A 19,377-nucleotide genomic window follows, 5' to 3' on the forward strand; every position below is an offset into this window, starting at 1 on the left:
TGTTCACCCTATCTCAAAAAAGCCTCTCTCATCTTTGCCCTTCTGCCTCCTCTCTCTTTCTCAACTCACTTCCTCTGCTTTCCTATAGCACAATTTGGCTAAAGCAGCCATTCAGGTCAATTATCTGCTCAGTTTCTAAGTGATTGCAACAATCACTAAAATATGTTGTATCTCTTAAATATTTTACATGAAAAATATTTTTATTGAAGTATAATTGACTTACAATATTATATTAGTTTTAGGTGTACAACATAGTGATTTGATATTTTTATACATGACAAAATAACCATCACAGTAAGTCTAGTTACCTACCATCTGTCACCATATAAAGTTATTAAAATATTTATTGACTATATTCCCTATGCTGTACATTACATCTCCATGACTTATTTATTTTATTACTGGAAGTTTGTACCTCAATCTCCTTCACCTATTTCACTCATCCTCCTAACACCCTCTCTTCTGGCAAACACCTATTTCGTTTCCGTATTTATGACTCTGTTTCTGTTTTGTTATGTTTGTTCATTTGTTTTGTTTTTCAATTTTTAAAAAAATTTAGGCTTTTAAAAAAATTTTATTGAAGTACAGTTGCTGTACAGTGTACAATCTAGTGATTCACAATTTTTAAATGTTATACTCCATTTATAGCTATTATAAATATTGGCTACATTCCCCATGTTGTAAAATATATTCTTGTAGTTTATTTTATACCTAACAGTTTGTACCCTTTAATCCTTTACTCCTATGTTGTCCCTCCCTGCTTTCCTCTCCCCACTAGTAATCACCAGTTTGTTCTCTATATCTGTGAGTCTGCTTCTTTTTCATTATATTCACTAGTTTGTTGCATTTTTTAGATTCTACGTGTAAGTGATAACATACAGTATTTGTCTTTCTCTGTCTGACATTTCACTTAGCATAACGCCCCACAAGTCCATCCATGCTGCTGCAACTGCAAAATTTCATTCTTTTTTCTGGCTGAGTAATATTTCATTGTATATACATACCTCAGCTTCTTTATCCATTCACATGTTGATGGACACTTGGGTTACTTCCATATCTTGGCAATTGTAAATAATGTTGCTATGAACATTGGGATGTATGTATCTTTTCAAATTAGTGTTGGTTTTTTGGTTTTTTTTTTTCAGATATATACCCAGGAGTGGAATTGCTGTGTCATATGGTAGTTCCATTTTTAGTTTTTGGAGAAATCTCCATACTGTTTTCCACAGTGACTGCACCAATTTACATTCCTACCAACAGTTTACAAGGTTTTCCTTTTCTCCACGCCCTTGCCAACATTTGTTATTTGTGTTCATTTTGATGATAGCCATTCTGACAAGTGTGAGGTGATATCTTATTGTGGTTTTGATTTGCATTTCCCTGATGATTAGTGATGTTAAGCATCTTTTTATGTGCCTGTTGGCCATCTGTTTGTCTTCTTTGGAAAACTGTCTATTCGAGTCTTCTGCTCATTTTTTGATTGAGTTGTTTTTTTTTTGATGTTGACTTATATGAGTTCTTTGTATGTTTTAGATATTAACCCCTTATCAGATACATCATTTGCAAATAGCTTCTCCAGTTCGTAAGCTGTTTTTTCATTTTGTTGATAGTTTCCTTCACTATGCAAAAGTGTTTTAATTTGATGTAGTCCCAATTGTTTATTTTTGCTTTTGTTTCCCTTGCCTGAAGAGACATATACAAAAAAATATTGCTAAAATCAATGTCAAAGAGTGTACTGCCTATGTTTTCTTCTGGGAGTTTTATGATCTCAGGAGTTATGTTTAAGTCTTTAATCAATTTTGTGTTTATTTTTGTATGTGTATATGAGAGAAAGTAGTCCAGTTTGATTCTTTCGCGTGTAGGTGTTCAGTTTTCCCAGCACTATTTATTGAAGAGACTGTCTTTTCCCCATTGCATATTCTTGCCCACTTTGTCACAGATTAATTGACCATGTAAGTATGGGTTTTTTTCTGGGCCTTCTATTTTGTTCCATTGATCTATGTGTCTGTTTTTGTGCCAGAACCATCTGTTTTGATACTGGAGATTTGTAGTATAGTTTGAAGTCAGGAAGTGTGATATCTCCAACTCTGTTCTTTTTTCTCAAGATTGTTTTGGCTATTAGAGGTCTTTTGTGTTTCCATACAAATTTTAGAATTATTTGTTCTAGTTCTGTGAAAAATTCAGTTGAAATTTTGATAAGGACTGAATTGAATCTCTAGATTGCCTTGGGTAGTATGGTCATTTTTACAATAATAAATCATCCAATTCATGAGTAGAGTCTAACTCTGTTTTTTGTGTCATCTTCAATTTCTGTCACCAACATCTCATAGTTTTCTGAGTACAAGTCTTTTACCTCCTTGGTTAGATTTATTCCTAGGTACTTTATTCTTTTTGATGCAATTGTAAATAGAATTGTTTTCTTCATTTCTCTTTCTAATAGTTTGTTGTTAGTGTATAGAAATGCAACAGATTACTGCATATTAATTTTGTATCCTGCAACTTTACTGAATTTATTTATTAGTTCTAATAATTTTTAGGTGGGAGCTTTAGGATTTTCTACAAATAGTATCCTGTCATTTGCAAACTATGACAGTTTTAATTCTTCCTTTCCAATTGAGACTCCTTTTATTTCTTTTTCTTGTCTGTTGTGGCTAGGATTTCCAATACTGTGTTGAACAACACTGGCACGAGTGGGCATCCTTGTCTTGTTCCTGCTCTTAGAGGAAATGCTTTCAGATTTTCACCCTTGAGTATGATGTTGGCGGTAGGTTTGTCATGTATGGCCTTTATTGTGCTGAGTTATGTTTCCTCTATATCCACTTTGTTAAGAGTTTTTGTCATAAATGGATGTTCAATTTTGTCAAAAGCTTTATCTTAATCTATTGATTTAATTCTTAGTTTGTTAATATGGTATATCATATTGATGGATTTGTGGATATTGAATCCTGGGATAAATCCCACTTGATTATGGTGTATGGTTCTTTTACTGTATTGTTGAGTTCAGTTTGCTAATATTTTGTTGAGGATTTTTACATCTATGTTCATCAGTGATATTGGCCTTTAATTTTCTTTTTTGTGATATCTTTGTCTTATTTTAGTATCAGGGTGATGCTAGCCTCACAGAATCCTTTTAGAAGCAATCCTTCCCCTTCAACTTTTTGGAGTAATTTGAGAAGGATAGGTGTTAACTATTCTTTGAATGTTTGGTAGAATTCACCTGTGAAGCCATCTGATTGTGGACTTTTGTTTGGTGGGAGGTATTTTGTTTTTTGTTTTTCTTTTTCTTTTTTTTTTAACTGATTCAATTTCATTTCTGGTAATTAGCCTGTTCATATTTTCTATTCTTCCTGATTCAGTCTTGGGAGATTGTATGTTTCTAGGAAGTATCTGTTTCTTCTGGAGTGTCCATTTTATTGGCGTATAATTGTTCCCAGTAATCTTTTATAATTCTTTGTATCTGTGGTGTCACTTGTAACTTCTCTTTCATCTCTGATTCTGTTTATTTGGGCCTTCTCTCTTTTTTCCTTGATAAGTCTGGATAAAGATTTATCAATTTTGTTTATCTTTTCAATAAATCAGCTCTTCATTTCATTCACCTAGTGTTTTTTTAATCTCTATTTCATCTGTTTCTGCTATGATCTTTATTATTTATTTCCTTCTCCTACTTTGGGTTTTATTTGTTCTTCTTTTTTTAGTTCTTTTAGGTGTAAGGTTAAATTGTTTATTTTAGATTTTCTTGTTTCCCGAGGTAGGCTTGTATCACTGTAAACTTTCTTCTTAGAACTGCTTTTGCTGTGTCTCCCAGGTTCTGGATTGTTGTATTTCCATTTTCAATTGTCTCCAGGTTTTTTGTTTTTTGGTTTTTTTTTTTTTTTTTTGATGTCCTCTTTGATTTCTCTAGTGACCCATTGGTTGTTAAGTAGCATATTGTATAGCCTCCATGTGTTTATGTTTTTTGCACTTTTATTCTTGTTGTTGATTTCTAATCTCATACCATTGTGGTTGGAAAAGATGCTTGATAAGATTTCAATCTTCCATTTTGTCTGATATATGTTTTCCTACCCCAACTTTTTTTTGTTTCCATTTGCATATAATACCCTTTTCAACCCTCTCACTTTCAGTCTATGTGTCTTTAGATCTGAAGTGAGTCTCTTGTAGGCTATATATATACATATCTTATAGGCTATTTTATATATATATGTGTGTGTGTGTGTGTGTGTATATATATATATATATAATTTTTTACCCATCCAGCCACTCTATGTCTTTTGATTGGAGCTTTCAGCCCATTTACATTTAAAGTAATTATTGATAGGTATGTACTTATTGTCATTTTGTTAATTGCTTTGGGGTTGTTTTTGTAGTTTTCTGTTTTTATTGTTCCTTTCTTCTTTGGTCTCTTCCCCTGTGATTTGTTGACTATCTTTAGTGTGTGTTTGCATTCCTTTCTCTTTTTAGTGTGTGTATCTATTACATATTTTTCACTTGTGGTTATCATGATGTTCATATGTAACAACATATATGTGTTTATTTTAAATTGACAGTCTCTAAAGTTCAAATATATTTTAACAACCCTATATTTTTACTACCCCTCACCAGTGTTTAATCTGTTTAACATCTTTTTGTTTTGTATGTCTCTTAACTACTTTTTGTGCGTATGGATGATTTTACTAGTTTGTCTTTTATCCATTTTATTAGCTTTATAAGTGGCTGATCTACTACCTTTACTGTATGTTTTTCTTTACCTGTGAGACTTCTATTTTCATTAATTCTCATATTTCTAGTTGTGGTCTTTTCTTTTCTGCTTGGAGAAGTCTCTTTAACATTTCTGGTAAAGTTAGTTTAGCTGAACTCTTTACCTTTGCTTATTTATAAAACTCTTTACTTCAAATCCAAATGATAGTCTTCCCAAGAAGAGTATTCTTGGTTGTAGGTTTTTTCCTTTCATCACTTTGAATATATTGTGCTACTCCCTTCTGGCTTGCAAAATTTTTTTCTGAAAAGACAGCTAAGAATCTTATGGGAGTTCCCTTGTATGTAACTAGTTGCTTTTCTTTTTCTGTTTTTAAGATTCTCTCTTTATCTTTAATTTTTGCCATTTTAACTATAACGTGTCTTGATGTGGAACTCTTTGAGTTTATCTTATTTGAGACTCCATGTTTCCTTGACCTGGATGTCTCTTTCCTTCCCCAGGTTAGCAAAGTTTTCAGCTATTATTTCTTCAAATAAGTTCTCTGCCCCTACCTCTCTCTCTTGCCTTCTGAGATCCCGGTAATGTGACTGTTAGTATACTTAATGTTGTCCCAGAGGTCTTTTACACTGTCCTCACTTTTTTTAATGTTTTTTTTTTTTTCTGTTTAGCCTGGGTGTTTTCCACTAATCTGTATTCCAGTTTGCTGATCTATGCCTCTGTATCATCTAACCTACTACTGATTTCTTCTAGTGTACTTTTTAATTTCAATTATTGTATTGTTCAGCTTTATTTGTTTCTTCTTTATATTTCCTAACTCTATTAAATTTCTCACTGTGTTCCTCCCTTCTTCTGGATTCATTGAGCATCTTTATGATCATCATCTTGAACTCTTTATCAAGTAGATTGTTATTCTCCATTTGGCTTAGTTCTTCTTCTGGGGTTCTGTCTTTTTCATTCATTTGGAACATATACTTCTATCTCCTCATTTTGCCTAATTCTCTGTGCTTATTTTTAAATATTAGGTAAGTCAGTTACATTTCCTGATTTTGGAGAAGCAGCTGCACACTACCCTCTGGTCATCTGACTTATATAGTCTAGCAGTTCCCCTATGTGGGGTGCATGAGCCCTTCTGTTGCAGCAGTGCTAACTACTATGGGAGTACTGGTAGGCATGGCTGGACCCTGGCCCAGTTGGCTGCTAGGTCCTTCTTCATGTGATTGCTGGGTCTGAGCAGCACTGGTTGCAAGGACTGGGGTGTCCTGGGGCTGGTGTTGGCCAGCTGGTGGGGGAGGCCAGGTCCCAGGATGGCTGCTTATACCAGGGAATCCCAGGTTGGCTGCGCGGCCAAGAGGGACCCAAGGCTGATGCCAGCCTGCTGATGTATGAGTAAGCCCTGGACACTAATAGGCTAAAAGGATGCTCCATAATGTTGCTTGCCAGCACCATTGTCCTCATGGTAGAATGAGCTCCCCAAAAGTGGCTGCCACCAGCATCTATGTCCCCAAGAGGAGTCCAGTTGCCTCCTGCCTCTCCAGGAGGCTCTCCAAGATCAGCAACTGGGTCTGACCAGGCTCCTTTCAAATTACTTCCTCTGTGATGGGTCCTAGAGCATGCGAGATTTTGTGTATGCCCTTTCAGAGCAGAATCTCTGTTTCCTCCAGCCTTCCATCTCTCCCATACCTAAGCCTCACTGGCCTTCAAAGCTACACGTTCTGCAGGCTCATCTTCCCAATGCATGCCCCCTGGGCTTGAAGACTGATGTGTGACTCAGACTTCTCACTCATTAGGGAGAACCTCTGAAATTGTGATTACCCTTCCATTTGTGGGTTCCCTCCTCCAGGGCTGAGTCTTGACTAGTCCTCATTTCTGCCCCTCCTATGCATCTTGCTATGGTTCCTTCTTTTTATCGTTAGTTTTATCTTTTCTGCTGGTCTTCAGGACATTCTCATAAATAGTTGCACTCTAAATAGTTGTAATTTTGGTGGGCCCTTGGGAGGAGTTGTGCTCAGGGTCTTCCTACTCTACCACCTTGGCCATACCTTCCATATATATATATACCTATAATTTTTAATAACAGGCTAATTAGTGGGTAGCTTCTCTCTTCTAGGACCCAATATAAGGATTCCATGATTTTTTCCTACCCTCCAGCCTTCTTCTTAAGTATGGTTTGACTTTTGTATTTTTGCTCTATCTTGCTTGCACAAGCCACATCTATAATTTCCAGTTTGGATTCCTTTGGAGTGGAATGAAAACTAAAAAAGACCTGTGAGAGGAAGTGATAATGGTATCTGTGATTTGCTTCAGAATAATCGTGGTGAAGGAGTGGGTGGGTATCTAAAACAAGATTGGACATGTATGGATAATTGTTGAAGCTGGGTGATAAGAATATCCTGTTTAATTATACTAGACTCTCTAATTTTAGACATATTTGAAATTATCTATAAAATAAAGTAAAAAACAAAATATGTGAAGCAATATGAATGTAGAATCTTCTTAATTATTATAATTTCCCCATCTTTTACTTTTTTCTCACCCACGCCTAATTTGACAGACTTTTTTAGCACCCTGCATTTACTGAGTCTTACAAAGGCATTCAGCCTAGATTTCATTGAAGCAACAATTCACTTTGCATTCATATTTCATCAGTTTACATAATATTTAATTAAATCACATAATTACATTATTATGTACAACTGGCATAAATAGATTTGGAAGAAACTCAACTAATTTTCACTAAGCATACAACTCAAAATGTTGAAGCAGAAGTATCTGGGCAAACTAGACACTTCTAACCACACTGCTTCTAACCACACTACTAACTATAAGCAATTAGTGTACCATGCCTATTGGTCCTGGGTCTCACTGAGTGTCAATTAATCAAGCAAGATGATTAAGTGGAAGTTCACTAAGACAGAATCTGTGGTATTTTATTGTTGTTGTTGTGTATGTGTTCTCCTACATTTTTCAAACTTTAATTCTGACTTCAGTTATCTTCTTTCATGATCTCAAACTTGGGACAGTTGAAGAGTTTATGCTTGCCTCGAATGATCTTCTGGAGTGTAATGTAGGCAGAGGGACCAATTTTTTTCAGTTACTTATATTTGGCAAGGATGGGGGAACAGGGGTGTTTAATTTCCATATACTTATTATTGTGTTTTTCTGCTTTCTCACAACTCTCCAATTTGCTCACTTGAAAAAAAAAAAAAAAAAGAAGTAGGTTGTTTTATGGACATTGGCTTTGACAAGGAGCCTGATTATACTTGCTAAGCCTCCTAGTAGCAATACTGAGGAATTAATTAAAATACTCAGATGAGAATACCTACCCAGAGAGGCAAAGAATGAGTGTGCTAGTAGTCCCCAGCTCTACGTTTCTGTAATCATTTGTTGAAATACCTTGAGGAAGTAAGTCAGTTTTTATTTCATGATGCAGGATGACAAAAGATGATATGACATACCAATCTTTTTACAATGATAAAACCATAGGGACCAAAATTCCCTCTTTCTCCTCCTCCCTCCATGACACTTCATAAAGCTGCTTCTAGAATGAACTAGTCATACTGCCCATTGAGTTTCTTTTATCAAACTCATAGCTGTGGATGTTGGAAAGGGCTGCTTTCCCTTCACTTAACCATTTTAGTATGACTAACTTGTGAACACACAGGAGCAAGGCAATTGGCTCCTCCGTTTTCCATCTCGGGTATGCAGTAGCAGCATGCTTTCTGAGTCATGCAGAGTCCATTCTAAAGAACGCGTGCTGTAAGCTCAGAGGGGCTAATAATCAAATTAGGCTGCTAACAAATGGCAATTTATAATGCTGAAACTAATGAGAGGTCGAAGAACTAAACTCTGCAAGGAGTTTTAATTATCCTGTCCTTTGTGACTGCACAAGAAGGAGTTCCTTTTAAAGGAACACTGTCACCAGTATTCAACCGGTACTTTAAGTTTCACTAAGATTTACATAATGTACTACAGAAATGGGAAATACATACTTTCTTTCAAGTAAAGCAGGGATCTAAATCCTTCTCTTCAGGGTTCGAAAAAAGCACTGTCTTGCTTTGATGTTCAATTAGAATACCATTTATTGAATCTTTTCTTTCCTATAGCACTGATGGAGAAACACAGAGCCTCTCTTCAAGGGAATCTCTAGATGGGATAGAGTATATTAAAAAAAAAAAAAAAAAAGCTGTAACAAACAAAATAACTAACCAGGGTTTTCTGTCCTTGTTTCCTGTGCCATTTCACTTTCACTCTTTTAACTTTTTTTTTTTTTTTGCCAGTTTGTTTGTGCTTTATTGATGCTGTGATGCTCAGACTTTGACCATGAACTTTAGCAGCAGGTACAGCTGTTTCTTCTGCTGCTGCTTCTTGGTCTTCAGCCTCTGCTTGTGCTTGTTAAACCCGGTGCATGTGTTTTCCTGAGCTATAGATCCATAGGCTTGTACTCCTTGCCCTTGTAGAATTTCCGGAGGTTCCCTTTCTGAGTGCCCACAGTGAGGACGTGGGTAATAGACTTGCAAACAACTAGGATCTTGGAGAGCTTGGATGCTGTACCACCTGTCACTTTGGTGACCTCCAGCTAGGACAGCTCCGCCTTCAGGTCACCCAGCTGTTTCAGCACCTCCATCTTCTTGCCGCCAAGATCTCAAGCCTTAAGCTTGGCCATGGCTGCACAAACTGCTGCCACTGCCTGCTCTGAGGGAAACAGTTTTTTTCACTTCTTATTTGCACTTTCCTCTGCCACATATACACCCACACACACCACCACAACTACCACACCCACCATTTCTGCAAGTCAGAGTGCTCTTCATCTCTCAGAGCCTAACTCCTTTCTAGGCTGTGTTTGAGATGGATTTATTTATTTGTTTATCTAGAGGGGAGTGTCAAAATTAAGTAACTGAAGAAAGTGACAATATGAACTGAATGTGGAACCTCTTGGGGAAAAATCAAAACAAAAACCTGCTACCCTTAAAAGCTAGAGAAAAGATTAATTCAGTGACATTGGAAATGTTAGCATCAATAGATTGTGAGCACAGCTAGTCTGGAAAGGCTTTTGCTACCAAGAGGGTTAATTATCCAAAGGTAATGTCTATCCATCAAGCCAATTTAAGGACAAAGAATGCATCTGGGTGAGGAGTTTTCTTTTATCAATAACTGTATCAATAAAACAGCAAATAGAACACACAAAAATCGAGCACATCCACATCATCAGGGCAGCAAGACAAGTAGCCCAGAGCATTGAAGGGTCTGGGTGCTGAACTAGTTGCCCTTATTATTGAAAAAAATGTTAAAGTATAAAAGCAAACCCAACAAGGAAATAGGGAATGATGCGAATAACAAAAACTTTCTTCCCAAAAAGGAAGGAAAAAATCTGGAATTTCTTCTGCTAAACTTGTCATCACCACACCCCACCATGTGAAACTGTTACATTATTCTTTTAAACAATTAGCCCATTGTTTTATGAGACAGTGTAGCTTAAGGGCTAAGAGCATGGGCCCTACGGTCAAACTAAATCCCAGTTCCGTCACTTATGAGCCACATAGTCTTGGGCGGGTTACTTTTTTCTTTCTAAGCCTCAGTACCCTCATTTGTAGAACTGAGGTAATAGCCAGTCAGCAAGAGTCCAGGCTTTGGAGTCAGACTGCCTGGTTTCCAATCCTCTGTTCTACCACTTACTGGCAGCGTGACCTTGAGCGAATTGCCGAACATCGCTGTGGCTCAGTTTCCCCCTCAATAAAATGGGCTAGATTGATTGTCAGGACTTCACAGAATCACTGTAAAAATTATAGAATATATGCGAAGCACCTGATAAGAGCTCCATAAATGCAAGTCATTAGTACCTACCTCAGAAGGTTGTAGTAGGGATGAAATGAGGTAATGAATGAGAAGCTTTTAAGCTTGGTACAGTAAGTGCTCAATAAATGCTAGCTTTTTAAATGTGTTTTCCTTTTCACTCTTCAACTGGTTTTTGAGCTTCTATAGGACAGAGTCTTAAATTTTTTTCTTGATTCTATAATGTCTAGCACTGTTATATGCAAATAAACTAACTCAACTATAGCCAAAGGAAAGCATAAAGAAACAAGTCATCATGTAATAATAGAAACTCAAGTATCAGAAATGTGAGCTCACAAGCCATGAAAAGATTGGATTTATTAAAAATTGATGTTACAGGTCAAAGAACATGACTGATTTGGGGCAAATTATAGATATTATCAAGAGACAACAATTTGGCATTTGATTTCTTGCTTGTATAGGGGAGAAAAAAATAATTTTTCTTCTACTCTTCTAGGTTCTTAGCTGAGATCCCCTATAATAAAAGCCAGATTAACAGGAGAAAAGCAATTTTAATTACATACATACTAAGTAGATACTGGAGCCTCAGAAAGATATGTGGCTCAAAAGGCAGCAAGACAATAGACGCTTATATACCATCCTAAAGCAAGGAAAGGAATGGGGGTCTGGGGCTTTAAGGCAGGGTAGGCAATTCACGGGAAGATGAGAAAATGAAATGTATGGAAAACAAAGGTAGCCCTGAAAGGCAGATAAGTTTCTCAGGTGAAAAAATGATCTGTGATAATAGCTCTCTTCCTGCTACGAGCCCCCTTTCTAAGGTACATTTCGTTTATAAATGTAGATTTCCCTTACGAAAGGGCAACTTCTACTCTGTTTTCAGAGCTTCTCCTTTGTCTGCAGCTTCTCAAAATCCTTATGCCAAAGAGGCATATTTTGGGGTGGCATATTCTGCTCCCCTTCATTTGAAAATATTGATGATTACAATGAGTGATTCAGCAAAAAAATGTCCAAACCAATGGTATTACATAGACACAGCTTAGAGGGTAGTTCTCACACTTGAGATTTCTGTTAATCACCTTTACAAACTTCATCACATTAGTATACCACCAAAAACTGCCTTCACCATCTACACTTTGTACACATACCACCTCTACTATTATTTCCTTAATTTCCTTTTCTTGAAACTAACTTAAATTGTGTTAAAAACAAGACAACAGGCCCAAAATAGAGTCACTTATGCTAAGCCCCCAGTCACCAAGACTTAATTATAGTTCTGGCCTCTCCCAGAAATGGAATCTTACACCAATTTATCGGGAATCACCTGGTTAGCACTAGTGAGGTAGTCTGCCTGTTATCCCCTAAAGGGAAGTGATTGTCACATCCAATCCACTTTTTGCCTGATTAACTTCCTTGTTCCTACTGCTTTCTGCCTATAAAATTCTTTCACTTTGTACAGCTCCTCAGAGCACCTTTCTATCTGCTAGAAGGGATGCTGTCCTATTCATGAATTGCTGCTTAAAGCTGTTGCTGGAAAATGGGGCACACGGTCTCCACCACATCCCAGGATGCACCCCACCAAGTGAAGGTCCCTGGTTTCACATAGGAAGGAATTCAAGAGGGAGCCATAGTAGAGTAAAAGTAGATTTATTCAAGGAGATACACACTTCATAGACAGAGTGCAAGGCATCTCAGAAGGCAAGAGAGGCCCTGGAAGATGGGGTCATCTTGGAAAGTGAGAGCAGCTCTAAGAGATACATGTTCCACAGGCAGAATGCGAGCCATCTCAAAAGGCCTCAGGCTGCATGCGTAGTTAGTTTTACAGGCTCTGTAATTTTGTATGCTAACAAGTGGAAGGATTATTCCAACTACTTTGGAGAAGGGGCTAGGATTCCCAGAATTGGGCCCCTGCCAAGTTTTGGCCTTTTATGGCCAGCCTCTGAACTGCCATGGAGCCTGTGGGTGTGTCATTTAGCATGCTAATGTATTATAATTTGCTTATAATGAGGCTCAAGGTCCACTGGAAGTCAAATCCTCCACCATTTTAGGCCTAGTTGGTTCTAACCAGTTTATGTCCTATCCCCAATTGCTGTGTCACTCTTTTAATTGGTTGTGCCCTTCCCTCCTGTCACAAAGCCAAAAAGGTCTTTAAAAAGGACTCAGTTGAACATTGATTTTTAACAATTGGTTTTGTTTATTGTAAAAGAAGAGTTTATATAATTACATTAAATGGGAACCAGTATAATTTATCATAAGTAGAAAGCAAGAGTAAAAATGAATATAATGAAAATAAAACAATGTTCTTCAAATCTAGATAAATATTGTTGCCTGGCATAGGCTCCTGAGTCTGTGAGAGGCTCCTAAGTCTGTGGCTTTGAGACCTGCTTTTTCTTTTTTAAAATTTTGTTTAGAACATGTCAGAGAAATGTTCAAGACTAACTTGCACCAAAGTGAGAACTGAAAAAGAATTTAAAAGGGAAAACTTCGCCACTCTGTGATTCAGTATTATTTAATGTCTATATATTCTGTGGGCCACCTGAAACTGTTTTGTGATTTCATGAAACACTGTCCTAGATGATCAACGAAGAATGGCTTCTGGATCCCCTAATGCCTGTGCAGTAGTGTTCTCAGAGTGTCGCTGTTACTGAGGCCGGACCCTATGAGGCCTTCCCAGGACAGACCCCTCCTCCTATGTCCTCTGCTTTAGCTCCTCTCTGAAGTACCTAGATGACAGTATCTGATGCACATTTCCTGAGCTGTTTTACAGATGCTAAAACCCTCACTAAATGGAAGAAATTAACTACTTGATGACCGTGGGCCCGTGGTCCCCAGGCCTACTGGAGCCTGAGGATTGGTGGTGTTATCCTCTGTGACTCCACCCTGTTACCTCACCATCAACCAATCAGAGGACTGTGCACGGGCTGATCACATACCCTGGGATGCCACTCCCTCACTTCACCTTTAAAGATGCCTCCCTGAAACCCAGGGGAAATTTGGGGGGTTTGAGCACTAGCTGTCCCAGATTCCTTGTCTGTTGTCTTACAGTAAACGCTGCATGTTCCTTCACCAAACCCAGTGTCAGTAGATTGGCTATACTGCGCACAGGCAAGCGGACCCAAGTTTGGTTCAGTAACATAGCCCCGGATTACCTGCATCAGAATCACCTATGGGTGCTTGTTTAAAATGAGGAGTGTTAACTAATCAATCACCACTTAATCTGGAGACTAGGACTCAATATGATACATTATTAAGAAACATCCACGGGTGATTTTAATGCAGAATAGAATTTGAGAACCAGGGCTCTATTATAACAATTATTGAAGAAGGTGATACCACCCCTATATCAGCTCTATAGATACAGAAAAGCTGAAAGCAAAAGTGAAAGGAGAGTTTAGCTTAAGGCGGTAATCTGCCCCAGACCCAAAGAGTCAGGCTACAGCCTGGGAGATAAGCACTGCATTTAATTGGAGTATTTTAATACCAGGGTGAGGTTAAAAAGTAAATAAATAAAGGAAAAGGAAAGGAAAAACAAGAAAAAAAGAAAGGCACCCAGCCATGAGAGAAAAGATTCAGTGAAGAAAGGGATTGATTTACAAGAAAAGATGAAAGGAATTTACAATGTGGCTTTGCTAAGTGATCACTAAGCAGAGGTGTGATAACAGTTTACAAATGTTTGAATCATATACTAAAAAAGGGGGGAGGAATTTGTTAAGTAAGAACACGATAGGATAATTAGACATTAAGAAAATGTAACTGACCAAATTCTCATTCTCTATAACTCAACTGAAGCGTTCCTGCTCTGCTTATTGTGTCCGACTTCTGCCCTAAGGGATATGCTCTGATCTTCTCCCCTAAAGAGGCTGAAGCATCGCTCTTGTGTCTGTGCCTTTGTTCAAGCATACTCCTCTGAAGGTGAGCAGAATATGCCACCCCAAAATATGTTTCTTTGAGGTGAGGATTATTTTGAGCTGATTATTTTTGAGAGTCTGCAGACACAGGAGAATCTCTGAAAACAGAGTAGAAGTTGCCTTTTGCTGAGGGAAATGTATATTTATAAGGGAGCTCTCCATTCGTAAGGGTGTATCCCTCTCTGTACCAAGAAGAGAAGGATGGCTGTAATTAGCCCAAAATAATCCTCATGCCGAAAAGATACATTTTGGGGTGGCATATTCTGCTCCCCTTTACCATATTAGTGACTCTAAACTGCTGTCCCCAAATTTCAAACTGATCAATGACACCTGAAAATACCTGAATGTTGGAGCAATGCCTTAGACTACCTGCTTCTGCCCCCTAACACTTCAGAGTCATTAACATCTTGAGTGAATTTCAGAGTCCACTTACTGAAGGACTGTCACAGCAGCATAGTGGTTTGTAACTTTAGACTCAAAACGTTTTTCAGATTTATGTAAGGATCAACATATACCACCTGTATTTCCCCTCCCAGTCCCATTATAATTTGATGGCTCCCTTTACTGTGGACTCACATGAGCTTAGAATGCTGTTCAATCAGCCAACAATTTCCTGACTGAATTAAGTTAAGAAATGTGGCATAAGTGGCATAATTTGAGATTCAAGCTAGACTAGACTGAGAAGCAGAGTAAGGGCTTAAAATACACTGCTTGATGGATGACCTGAACCATTGCTGGGCGTCTTCCATCTGTGTGTTTTATATAATAAAATAGCACTGTCCTTTCCAAGGAATTTCACATTACCATAGAAGATTCTCTTTCATTGTATTTTAATTTAGGTTTAATTTAGAACATATCTGTATGTCCTCTTCATCAGTTGAATAGTGTTTCTTTCTATGCAAAGTAGATAAACGATTAATCTCTAAGGCTGTGAATTGTTATAGTGGACCTGTTGTTGCTTTTGTCGGTTCAGTACTTTTTCCCTCCTTCACTCAGGAGTAAAACCCTCCTTCCCTCTGGAGAAACACAGTTCATATGGTTTTAATCCTGCCCTGGCCATTGGGGTGGTCTATGACAGGAGAGTATGCACATGACCCAGGTTTGGCCAATCAGAATACCCCATTATCCTGGCCCCAGTGATTGGTCCAGGGATGATCACATGATTCAAGTCAGACTAGCCAAGTTGCTTGGGCTAAAATCACTGCATGCAATTCTGGGGTCATCTGCCATGCCTGTGCCTCTGTGGAGGAGACCTGTAAAAGAATACAAACAAGCAGAATTAATAGACAGAGAGTTGGAACTCCTGGATCTAGCTGTGCCTGGAGCTCATTGAAACCCCCCTTCGACTACACAAGTACATGAGACAACACATTCTTTTTTGCTTATGTTGGTATATATTGGGCTTCTGACACTTGCAACCCAAGTATTTCCACATAACCCATTTCCATGTTTTACTTAGGAAAAATGAATTAAACATAGAGGAATACCTTACTTTCTGTAATTGATATCTTTTTCAGAAGTTGAGGGTAAACAAATTTTTGTGAATCAAATCATATGAAGGGGAACAGAATATGCCAGCATATGCCTCTATGGCATAAGGATTATTTTGAGAAACTGAAAATACAAGAGAAGCTCTGAAAGCAGTGGAAATTATCCTTTGTAATAGATAATTACATTAGAAAGGGGGGGTCTGTAGCACAAAAAGAGATATTATCAGAGATCATTTTTTCACCTGAGTGATTTACGTGCCTGGCAGGGCGAGCTTTGTTTACCAAACATTTTCTCTTCTTACCTTCCTGGGAGTTGCCTTCCCTGCCTTGACCCTACCCCTTTCCTTAGCTCAGGATGGTATATAAACTTCTATTGCTTGGCCCCCTTGAGTCATATCTTTGCTTTGTTTTTGTTTTTTTGGCAGGGGGGAGGTAATTAGGTTTTTTATTATTTATTTTTAGAGGAGATAGTGGGGAATGAACCCAGGACCTTATGCATGCTAAGCATCTGCTCTACCACTTGAGCTATACCCTCCCCGCTGAGTCATATCTTTGTGGGGCTCCCATACGTATGTCTATGCTGTGTAATTTAATTTATGTTTCTTCTGTTCATCTGTCGTTTTGTTACTGGTGCTGGGGATGGAAGAGTTTCAGCCAAGAACCTAGAAAGATAGAGGGAAAATTATATTTCCTCCCCTATACATACTACATTAAAAATATATATATATTGTTAAGACTTGTTGTGACTCTTTCATGGTACAGGGGGTTTTTTGGGGGGGTGGTTATGTTTTTGTTTTTGTTTTTGTTTTTAAGGAAAGGCATTACAAACATGGAAAAGTGCAAGTAACTAATGGTGATTCCGGGAGAGCTAGCTACTTGGCTGGCTTTCACGATCCTGGAAAGATAGCAATAACTTCAGTGATTTCATTACTTCTCGGTATTAATTCTCACTCTTGCAGTTTAGAAATTTGATTTAGTTGGTACACTGAGATAGGATCTATCCCTCAGGGAAGGATTCCCAATAAGCAAGCTCACAGAGACTAAAATAGAGAATCAAAATGCCAATTGATTAATGGACAATGAGAAGACAATCGTCCATCGGACCAGAATCCTTGCATCAGCAGATCATTGCATTTTGTTCTTGAGGGCAGAAGTTTCACCCTGATAATCTTGATTCAGCCACATATGCTTTTCATAGGCCTATGGTATAGTACAGGCATACATCAGAGATACTGGGCGTTGGGTTCACTGGAATAAAGCAAATATCCCAATAAAGTGAGTCACATAATTTTTGGGGTTTCCCAGTGCATATAAGAGTTATGTTTACACTATACTGTAGTCTAAATGTGCAATAGCAGTATGTCTTTAAAAAGTACATAATCTAAAAATACTTGATTGCTAAAAATGCCCAATTACAATAGTAACATTAAAGATCACTGATTACAGATGATCATAACAAATATAATAATGAAAAGTTTGACATATTGTAAGAATTACCAAAATGTGATGCAAGGCACGAAGTAAGCAAATGCTGTTGGAAAAATGGTGCTGATAAACTTGATCATCACAAAGTTGCCACAAACCTTGAGTGTGTAAAAAATGCAGTATCTGCAAAGTGCAATAAAGCAAAGTGCAATAAAATGAAGTACGCCTGTATATATAAGTTTGAAATTAAGTATCAATGTTAACAAATCATAGAACTGCACATAAAAATCTGGATTTACAACTTCTGTTGAAAAGTCAAAATACCTACCAGCACTAATTTATCAATCATGGTGTCAGTTGGCTGGATCTGATTAGGGCCTGAGCCCTTTGTATGGGACATGGTCTCTCCTATATTCTAGCATCCCATCAGGCTCATTGTCTTCATTTATATTCCCTTCCTGGCCTACACAGGCATTTGAATTTGATACATTTAGAAAGGAAAGCTACATGTGAAAGCAATGAGCTCATTCCTGCCCCCCAGCCACAGGGTTCGATTCAACAGTGGGAATGTGAGTGAAGCCAATGTAATTAGAGTGAATCTCGGGGGGTTTGCTGGGAATGCTGGGGCAAAGATGCTCACTGCATTTTATGCTGCAAATGAAAAAGGAGGCATGTGTGTCTGGGTGTTGCTGACAGCCATTCTGGGACTATAAGGGAAGCAAGCCTTATGATGCTAAATTACATCAAAGAAGACAAGAGAGACACCAAAAGAAATACAGTCAGTCCTTTGGGACTTGAGCGAGCTGCAGGATCAAGCCTTACCTTACATCTATGCTGGAGTTTTCAGGTACATAGGTGTCATTACTTAAACTGGTTTGAGTTGGGTGTGAGGGGAACAGAATATGCCACCCCAAAGTATACCTATTTAGCATATGGATTATTGGGGGCTGATTACTTTTGAGAGGATGCAGGCACAAGAGAATCTCTGGAAACAGAGTAAAAGTTGCCCTTTGTTAGGGAAATTTACACGTATAAGGGAAATCTCCACTTGGCTTCCTCTCTGACTGGACTATTTAGATGACTGAATCTCTGGGAACTTATGAATGGAGATGATAGCCACCCAAATCTGCATAACAGCCATACCCTTGTGTACTGTGCTTTTCTTGATAGCCTCCCATAACTGCTTCCCCCAAAGCTCAGTATCTTCTTCATCTTTAGCTGAAGATGGTATTTAAGGTGATGGCTTCAGCCATCTCACCTGGACAAATTACTCAGTTTTTGTGGCTCTCTCCCATGTATATAGGAGGTATACATGGTATTAAACTTCTGTTTGTTTTTCTCCTATTACGCTGTATTTATTATCGAGTGTCTCAGCTAAGAACCTAGAAGGGTAAAGGGAAAATTATTTTTCTTCCTCTACAGATGATTTGTCACAAAAAGTATTCTGATACAGGAAAGGTATTTTTTTTTCCCAATAGAATGTCTAGCAAAACTATTGTTATTCTTGAGAGCATGGCAAATCCCTTAGAAATCCTGAAGCCAAAAATAAGGTTAAGAATTACTACTCTCAACTACAAAGTATAATAAACTTAGGATTCACTTACTGAATTCCACTTTTAGTCCTACCTTCATGAGATTGTGCTTAATGCTCCTGGCTTAGACTTTTGGATCTTCTCAAATTATTTTGCCCTCACAGGCAACTTATTGCTTTGCCCACACTTGGCTAGTCCCATATCTCTTTCTAAAGATTTAACATTTGAGGTCAATATATTAACCAAATTTCCAAGGTTTCTGGGAGATAATTTATAGGCTTACTCATGTACTGTAAATAAGAGGAACATATATGACTGCATGGCATATTATCTACTTACACAGGATATTTTTAAGTCCAGGAACATATCTCTTAGCTAACGAATCATTATTTGGCCACTCTAATAATCTGAAGTAGTGATAAAAATCAGGAAGAAACTAAAAGATCTTCCTATCAAGCCCAATTACATATAATGAAGTTCTCACAAAAATGAACATTGCTTCAATCAGAGGATCTTCCCCTAGACACACCTGAGGTTCTTAG

General features: G+C 37.8%; 1 pseudogene; it reads right to left on the minus strand.

Annotated features, from left to right (window-relative positions):
* Positions 1-9,000: 9,000 nt before the first annotated feature.
* LOC105085528 (large ribosomal subunit protein uL29-like) lies at positions 9,001-9,461 on the minus strand (annotated as a pseudogene).
* Positions 9,462-19,377: the final 9,916 nt, after the last annotated feature.

Source organism: Camelus dromedarius, chromosome X (genome assembly GCF_036321535.1).
Source record: "Camelus dromedarius isolate mCamDro1 chromosome X, mCamDro1.pat, whole genome shotgun sequence".
Lineage (NCBI taxonomy): Eukaryota > Metazoa > Chordata > Mammalia > Artiodactyla > Camelidae > Camelus > Camelus dromedarius.